An 8856-nucleotide genomic window follows, 5' to 3' on the forward strand; every position below is an offset into this window, starting at 1 on the left:
CTCAGAAATATAAACGCCAGTAGTTAGAGATGTAAGGCCAATTGCAAAAGTTATAGAACATATTTCAGGAGACGATGCGATTCAGCATGTAAATTGAATTTAGTAAATTCACTTATGAAGTGCTTCAAAAAACCATGAAATAGCTTGTGCTGTGGTTTAGATCATCCCCCCCCCCCCCACCTCTAAAAACGGCAGTTTCTTTCCCTGCGAGAGAGCCTGAGCCACAGTGCCTGTGGTTTTACGGAATTCTTAGATTCGTTGCAAAGTTTAGCTTTCGGACAAGCTAGTATCTTAGTTATGTCCGTTGGCCCCCCAAAAATAAAAAAAAAACTTAAGGCTTATTTCATTTGAATTAATATAAACAATTTAAATAAAATAAAATTTAAGTAATTTGAAACAAAGGGCTCCAACCAATATTGAGTAATAGTCTTTAAAAACTCTGGGGAAAGATGACCACCTACCCACCAGAGGACGCTGTTACAGGAGGACCTTGCTTCTAACTTCCATGACACGAGTGTCGGGGGCCAGCGAGGGCTTTTGCTCTGGGTTGTCTCCACTCTAGACCTGGACGACCACAGTATCTGTGGGGAACATTACTGGACACAGGAGCAGAGGAAAAAAGATCCTACCCTGTACTTGAATCATCTGCCCCTTAGCAACCCAAGCCAAGCACAGGTGGCAGGCTTTGGTGATGTGACCCGGGGCCTGGCAGGCAGGGACCAGAAGCCTCCCGTGATGCCTCCAACAGGTGTTGGACCCATGACATAGAGACCGCTAGGACAATTCAGTCCTAGCAGGCAGTAGGTCTACCTAGCAGCTTTGAAAATAACTTTGATGAGGTCAGTGGTGCTCCCACCCACGTGGCGTATCTTGTCGGCTTAGCAGCTAGAGCATCCTCCAAAGGTCAAAGATTGTACCGCAGTGTGAACCTGGGAGCTAGAAAGGCATGTGGAGAAAGATACCAACGGTTACAATTTTTCAAACCTTCCCCCATGGTAGGATACTCCCAGAGACATTTTGGTGAGTGAGAACATTCCGCAAAGCAGAAAGTATCTGAAAAATAAACAAGAAGGGGTATGACACGAGCTCCCCCCGAGACATCGCTTATATGGAAAGTCCTCACTCGCAGACGATAGGATAAAGGGTGCTTTGTAAAGGACAAGAAGGGAAAACAGGGCAAATGATGACTTTGCATAAATGCACGTTATGTCTTACACGCCAGTCTATTTTCTAAGCGTCTAAAACTTCAGCTGACCTCGTGCAAGGAAACATTTGCGATTATCCGTGGACAGGGCGAAGTGTGCCTTCCCCAGGCCTGGCGGGCGGGCCCTGCAGACGCCCCCTCCAGCTTTTCCAGACCTCAGCACTGAAATCTCCGAGGATCCCCAGTCTCTGTGTCTTGCCTCCACGAGCTCAAAAGCCACAGGGCTCTCCCACTGTCCCCCTGCACGACCCACTCTTGAGGATGTTTCAAGTTCTGCCAGATCGAGCTGCGTGTTCAAGGCGTGGTCTCGTCACACCCACCCAGGTGGTAAGTCTGTCACCTAGTGGCGTCTACTTGGGTGTGTTTATTTGGATTTCGTTTCTCAATTAAGCTGTAAGCTTTTTTTTTTTTTTTTAACAGCCTTAAATTCCAGCAAGAGTCTCACCCCTTAAAAGGTATTGATCAGAATGAAATTGAAAACCAAAATAAGCCAATGAAAATACGAGGTAGTCCAAAAACACAATCTGGTATGTATGAGAATTTTATATTTGGCAAAAATGTCAATGCAAAACGAGGAGAAAAAGAGGTATTATTTGGTAAATGATTAACAAGTTGAGGCAAAAAAAATAGAAATAGCCCTCTCTGGTATACGTCAGAATAAATTCTGAGTCAGTCAGATTATTAAGTAAAAAAACCCAAAAAAACAAAAATTAAAGACAGAAGATAATACATACAAAAATAACTATATGATCTCTGGATAGAAAATAAATGTCCATCCATAAAATTGATGAAAGAAACCACAAGATATTAGTAAACTGGATTACAAAAAAAGAATATAAAACTTTTTTATGTATATTCTATAAATATAAATAAAATTTAATTTTGCCTTCTCAGGGAAATAAGAGGTGGGAAAATTAATTTATAAATATATTACATATTTTTATAAATATATCTTCATATATTTATATAAATACTTATATTTTATGTATTTTTATAAATATATTTTGAATATATAAAATATTTATATTTTATATAAATACTTCTAAAAAATATAATATACAAATGATGTGTATGTTTTTGTGATTATTGATCATGGCAAAAATGTAAAAATAACCTAAGTGTCCATAAGTAAGCATTAGTTACATAAACTTTGACCACTGATGCTATGGAATATACTTATGATATGTTAAATAAGATAAGAAAAACTTGGGGCTCCTGGGTGGCTCAGTCCGTTGAGCATCCGACTTCCGCTCAGGTCATGATCTTGCTGTCTGTGAGTTCGGGCCCCGTGTCAGGCTCTATGCTGACTGCTAGGAGCCTGGAGCCTGCTTTGGATTCTGTGTCTCCCTCCTCTGCCCCTCCCCTGCTCATGCTCTGTCTCTCTCTCTCTCTCTCTCTCTCTTTCTGTCAAAAATAAACATTAAAAAAAAATTAAAAAAAAAAAAAGAAGAAAAACTCACGTAAAAAAGCTGAAATGGAGAAAAGACTTAAGGAAATACAGGAATATTTTAGCAGGCTCATATAGAAGCTTTTTATTGATTTATTTATCTTTTTGTACATTTTCAGTTTTTTCCTCTGAGTGCACTTTTATAACTAAGAAAATGTGTTTCATTTTTTTTAGGTCAAAATAAGTATTGGTTGAGATTGAAAGAGAATTATTAAATACTTTTGACGTAGAATCTTGGGGCACCTGGGTGGTTCAGTCAATTAAGCATCTGACTCTCGGTTTTGGCTCAGGTCACGATCCCATGGTTCCTGAGTTCGAGCCCCGCATCGGGCTCTGTGCTGACAGCTCAGAGCCTGGAGTCTGATTTGGATTCTGTGTCTCTCTCTAGCTCTGCCCCTCCCCTGCTTGTGCGCTCTCTCTCTCTCTCTCTCTCTCTCCCCCCTCTCTCTCAAAAATAAATAAACTTTAATTTTTTTTTAAATTTTAATATTGAATCTTAAGATTCCAATACCGTCCCAAATATCAGCACAGTCTTTTTGACCATTAACTTCTAATTTTTTGCAGGAAGAATATTTTAACTTTCTTTTCTGTCTCGTTCCTTAACTGGCATGATATTAATGCGCCAATTCATAGATATCTAGCTAAAAACAAACCAACACATGTTGTTTCACTGCACATTTTGCAATGAGAGGGAAAATGTGCCTTGACAAGCTTGCAAATTTTTCTTGGAAAAGGGAAATCGCTTTGGGTGACTCATCTACCCCGTGTGCCAGTTGGTTGCGGGTAATTCCTCGATGCGGCCTTTGAATGAAAGAGCTACTCGTGATATCAACTCCCCAAATGACTCCTGCATGGAAATTCGTAGGAAGGAAATAAAGGTGACACTTCTCAGCCCAGCTTTGGAGAGATGAGCAATGCTGCCAAAGCCAGTTCTTCAAGGAGATTCCCGTGATGCAAGGGAGTGCCACCCACGTGCTCACAAAATCTAGCCACGGGTGAAATTATTCACATGTTCTTTAAGATCTCCGGGAGCTAAGGAAGAAGGAAGAGCCCCGACCCTTTTCTGAATCAACTAAAATATCAACAAATGGCATTCCGTTCAGGTCATGGCTCTGCTTACTGAAGAATCCCAGATGTCACTGAGGGGACGGGTGTCTTGCCAACGCGTCACTTAATCCGTCAAGACCGTAACTCCATTTGTACTGGATTATGAGGTATATGGAAGCAAACCAGTCACGGGGTCTGAGGACCTGATCTGCGGTCCAACCCGGTGATCCACCCAAAGTCTTCTGTTTGGGCGGATCACCAAAACTGGTGCCTTTCCTCCTCTGTCAAATGGGGAGGAACATAAAACATCTCAAAATGTGGTCTTTCAGGCTCAAACTCAGAAAACACAAAAAGAAAAAACAAGACCTTTCTGTGAACTGAAGAAAGCCCCTTGCAAACTGTGGAGGGTCCGACAAGGGCAGTGTTGTTACCCCAAGCATCGCACAGCGAGCCCGCCAGGCCCCGCGCCCCGAGGACGCAGAATAGTGGCTTCAAAGTCCCGGCTGTGCCTTGATTCATTTCAGGACTACACGAGGAAGACGGATGGCCTCATCTGGAGCCGTCCACCACAAACAAGTTTTTGCATCATCCTGCCAATCGCAAAGACGGCTGCCGCCCGCAGGACCAGCCTCTGACCTTCTGCTCTCAGGAGGGCCAGCTGGTATTGGGAGGAGATCTGTAATGCACATTTCCTAATGACTCTGAGGCCGTCTTAGTCCTGACCCAGAGAATCTCGTCTGAAATTAGTAAGCATCTAATTGCTTTTTAATTCAAAGCAATTAGAAGGAAGGGCGCCACCAAGCACCATTTGCGAAGAGAGTATCACAATGAGAATGAAGGAGTGCAGGTTGGGCATCTGTGAACTGCAAATGCACTTGTGTGCGTAACTGGCCCTAAAACGCCGGAAAATCAATGAGTTGGAAACGCGAGTTATTACCGCTGCCCACAGTAGTGTGGGGCCGTGACTGTAATGGCTGCATTTTAAAACACGAACCCTTTGAATTTTCTTTTTAGAAACTTATCTCGTAACTTTGTCACAACGCTTAGAGTTGCGCAGAACCTCGGAGTACGAGAACGTTCACTGGGTCTGGAAACCAAGAGGAGGTACTGTGTACCCGATCAGCAGGCAAAGAAAAGCTAGAAATGATGCTCCGTTTCTCCTCCCTCCCCGCTTCCCTCCCTCCACCCCTTCCTTCCTCTTCCCTACTTTCCTTTCTCCTTCCTTTATCCCTCCCTCTCCTCGTCCTTGCATTCAGTAAATACTTACTACCTCCCCACCACGCTCGTGGGGATATAAAAATAAAGCAGAACTCTCATATTTCTAAACATAGCACAAAACCATAAGAAAGGAGAAGCAACGAATTTATTATGTGTTTTCCAGAAGCTTTCAGAAATCCTTTCTATGATATATATCAAAGAAAATATACGAGAGGGTAGGGAATCGTGGCACTGGGGGCTTTTCCTAAACTGGCAGAGCCTGGCTTCATTCAGGGCCAGCATATATTTAAATTCTACAATTTGAAAAACATCTGGCCCCCAGATAATAGCAAACAAAACCAAACAATGATGGCTGGGTTCAGGGGTCGGTGTACGAGACACGGGAGTACATGTGCGTAAAAGAACACAACATCACACGCAATCTGTCAATGGCAAGCGGATAGCCTGCTTTAGAAGCGCACGCACACCGTAGGGCTGGGATTTGAACTGGATTCCTTTTCTCCTAAAGGGAGAGTTGGCTACCACCCCCAAACACGGTGCTAGACCCTCTCTGGGAGGTACCAGTGTGAGTGAGAGATGGTCCCCAGCTTCACGAAGCTTAGAGTCTGGCAAGGGAGAGAGGGAAACAGGAGGTCTCTTGTCACGCGAAAACATGGCAGAATGACAAGGAAGCCAAGGTAGAAGCAAAGCAGAGCCAAGAGCACAGAAGCACGATTCTAGAAGAAGATCAAAATTGCTTACTGGCTTCTGGGAAGGAGGTGGGGATAAATTAGGATTTTTAAAAGGTGGAGGAGAAAGGCAGGAGAACCACGGGTTTAAGGAAGCGCATGGCGGAGATGGGCGGCGACAAGCCCCAACATCTGCTCCGACACACGGCGCTGGAATGAAGACGCGTACGGGGACAGGGGAGGGCCAAGTGGAATTAGCGACTCCCCGGGCCGAGGGTGGAGAAAGCAAGGCCGATTTTACCAGGTCCAGCTGGCCCTCTCTGTCTACTGATGGCCCAGTGTGGGTGTCCTCTGACCCCCTCTTCCCGGCTGTCTGGGGTGGGCAGCACTGGCCGTTGGTGTGTGGCACTCTGAGGTCATTCCGGGAAGGTCGCAGTGACCTTGGGCCATGGCAAAATCCCACTGTAAAACGCATCACCGTAGCCTCCCTTATAGCACGAACCTTCCCTAACGTGTTCTCCTGGTCTCCTGACACTCCTGGTGTGACATGATTTCATGACACTTCTAGATTGACAGCTCATAGGCAGCCCATCGCCGAGAACAATGGAGTGCCAAAGGCTTTCTTATTTTTATTTTGGCCGGGCTCCTCTTCTGGCGGATGGCAAAACTGTGCCCCCCAACCAGCCTGTCTCCCTCAGCACGGGCGTCCCGCAGTCACTGGTTTGCCATGTGGTCCCTATCTTCTGGGAACGTGCACGTTGCACGTTTGTTTTAACAGCGAACAATGAAGAAATGACAATTGTTTCCATTCACGCGTGGTTTAATGAGGATCGCGTGATGATAACAGCGGTCGCATGGAAATCTAAAACTCCGCAATTGTACGCAAAGCTCCTACACACGGATAATTATATCCTGATTCTGAGGCTTTTCAGAAGCATAAAACAATATATACATCATTTTCTTTTGTTTTGTTTTTCTTCCTGGATCATAGAGGACCAAGGTAGAAAACGGGGAAAAGAATATGCTGGCGAGGTATGAAAAACTAACGGGTTGTGATGGTAATAGACGATTACATCATGCATTACCATAGCAACTAAACTTATAAAATAACAATTATGTGAGCAGAACTTATTTGAAATAGCTTTCTTGATAGCTGATATACAACCCTGCTGAAAAGATGAGACAGATAAATAGAAAGATTTGTTCTTTCAATTGAGATTTGATTCACTATTTGTCTCTGTTCTTGATTTTTCCCCATTATACTCTGAACTTCTTTAGAGAAAAGAAGTATCCTTTTGTCTCTTTGATGGAATAAAAGCAATGCTTAAACCTTTCTCTCTACCTTTTTCTGTTTTGGAAGAGCTCTACCATTATTTACTGTACTCAAAAGGGAGCAGAGCACACGTTCAGCGGGTACAACATATGTAACAATAAGAAAATACCGTGGGGAAGTATTTCCCCAGAACAAAAAAATAAAATGAAAATAAAGCATCAGCGAACCCCGCTACAGAGTCCAGTTCCATTGTGAAGGCATAAAATGGAAGAAGTTTGAATCTATTCCTTGTGGAAGTTAGGTTTCATTTTTGTTCAAATCCACATTATGAGAGAAACCTAACATTTATCTTGTAGAATTGGAATATTTTATGCAAATCCACCTTGCTACAAAATCCTGTGAAGTTTTAAAAAGATATTTGATGGTCTACACAATCAAAATATTCCCAATAATTTAGTGACCCAATAGGCTTACTTTACAGCCACTGTTCCTTTCTTTCTTTCTTTCTTTCTTTCTTTCTTTCTTTCTCTCTTTCTTTCTTTTCTGACCCTTTTTTTTTATTTCAAGAAATGTGGAAAACATTAGCTAAAATTGTGTTGGTCTGTACAATTTTATTCTGTTAAAGACAGGTTTTATGATACATTTAGCCCTTTAAATGACACTAATAGTCTCTGGGGACACGTGGGGTTTTCCTCTAGTGCAACAATTAGGTCCATTTCAATGCTATTTGGATAAGTTGAAACAATTCAGTTACTGTATGTCTGCTCCTAGGTATGTACTGTAAGCCCAGAGGAGAGCCCCGAAGTTACCGAAACAAAAAACTTTTAGCCAACTTTAGACATGTACCAAACTATTAGCTCTTTCCGTATTTCACTCCCTTATTTTTCTCTCATTTCTTACATAAAGGAAGTAACAGGACCTTCTGAAGTGGTGCTGCTCACAGGAACAATTCAGTAATGAGCATTATTAATCACAGTTGCGTTCTTTCCTTCTCCCTCTCTCGAGTTCGCAATGTGTTTTCCACTCGACCCAAGAAGGTTTACTTGATTCCTTCATTTCGTCGTTTTAATCACGCGAGTCAGAATAAATACGTGTGTGCATCATTAGACACCCGCATTCTGCTTTTCAGGTGAAAACATATCTTGGTAGTTAGAAATCTGTTCAGAATACGTATTTGTACGTTGCTCGATTGAGTTCAATTTATAATCAAATTATTACTGACTGAAAAATAAAGAAGTCAGAGGAAGCAATTTAGTGAATTCCAGATCTACAACATTTGGCTTAGCTCATACTTTTCAGTTTAATCACTAGGAGGAAAGAAGTCCAAGAAGGCCTCTACTTGGGCAAAAGGTCCCCGGGTAATACTATTCACCTCTTTCAGACATCTGATCGGCTAAAATTACCTTATTAGCAAAATTGCTGGCAAAAACTTTCTTTTTTTTTTTTAACAGGGGCACATGTTCTTTTGTCATTCAATGGGAAGAGAAATAGAGATTCTAATAAAGCTGGAAAAATGATTTCAAGATTTTGGAGACTTGAAGCCATTATTGATGCACTATTGATCTCCAAACCCCCCAAGAAACTTCAAGAAGCAGACAGAGAAAACAACCACAAAACAAACAAATCAACCAAACATGCAACCTTCTTCGGAGGGCTGGTCTTAAGTGCTAATCAAATTGAGATCGTAATAAACATGTGTTCACACGTGCTGTCTTTTCCACCATTTCTTCTTGAATTCGTTAATATAATAATGCTCAGAAAATAACAGAGGGTCTTGCACTGGTCCTTGTGAGATCGAGGATAAATAGAAAACATGAATTTTCTTGTTGTTTACTTTGTTTGTTCTAGTATAGTTACCATAGAGTGGTATATTAGTTTTGGGGGTACGATATGACCCAACAAGTCTACACATTTCTCAGTGCTCGTCAGGACAAGTGTGCTCTTAACCAGCCCCCCTCCTATTTCCCCCACTCCCTTCACCTCCCCTCTGGTGACCACC

At 42.4% G+C, this 8856-nt stretch overlaps 1 long non-coding RNA gene across 1 annotated transcript; it reads left to right on the forward strand.

Annotated features, from left to right (window-relative positions):
• The first annotated feature begins 1038 nt into the window (after positions 1 to 1038).
• On the forward strand, positions 1039 to 8566 carry LOC123588133. Its single transcript, XR_006707720.1, has 2 exons — positions 1039 to 1531; positions 8309 to 8566. It is a non-coding gene; the product is annotated as an uncharacterized LOC123588133 (long non-coding RNA).
• The last annotated feature ends 290 nt before the right edge of the window (positions 8567 to 8856 follow it).

Source organism: Leopardus geoffroyi, chromosome D3, assembly GCF_018350155.1.
Source record: "Leopardus geoffroyi isolate Oge1 chromosome D3, O.geoffroyi_Oge1_pat1.0, whole genome shotgun sequence".
NCBI classification, from domain to species: Eukaryota; Metazoa; Chordata; class Mammalia; order Carnivora; family Felidae; genus Leopardus; species Leopardus geoffroyi.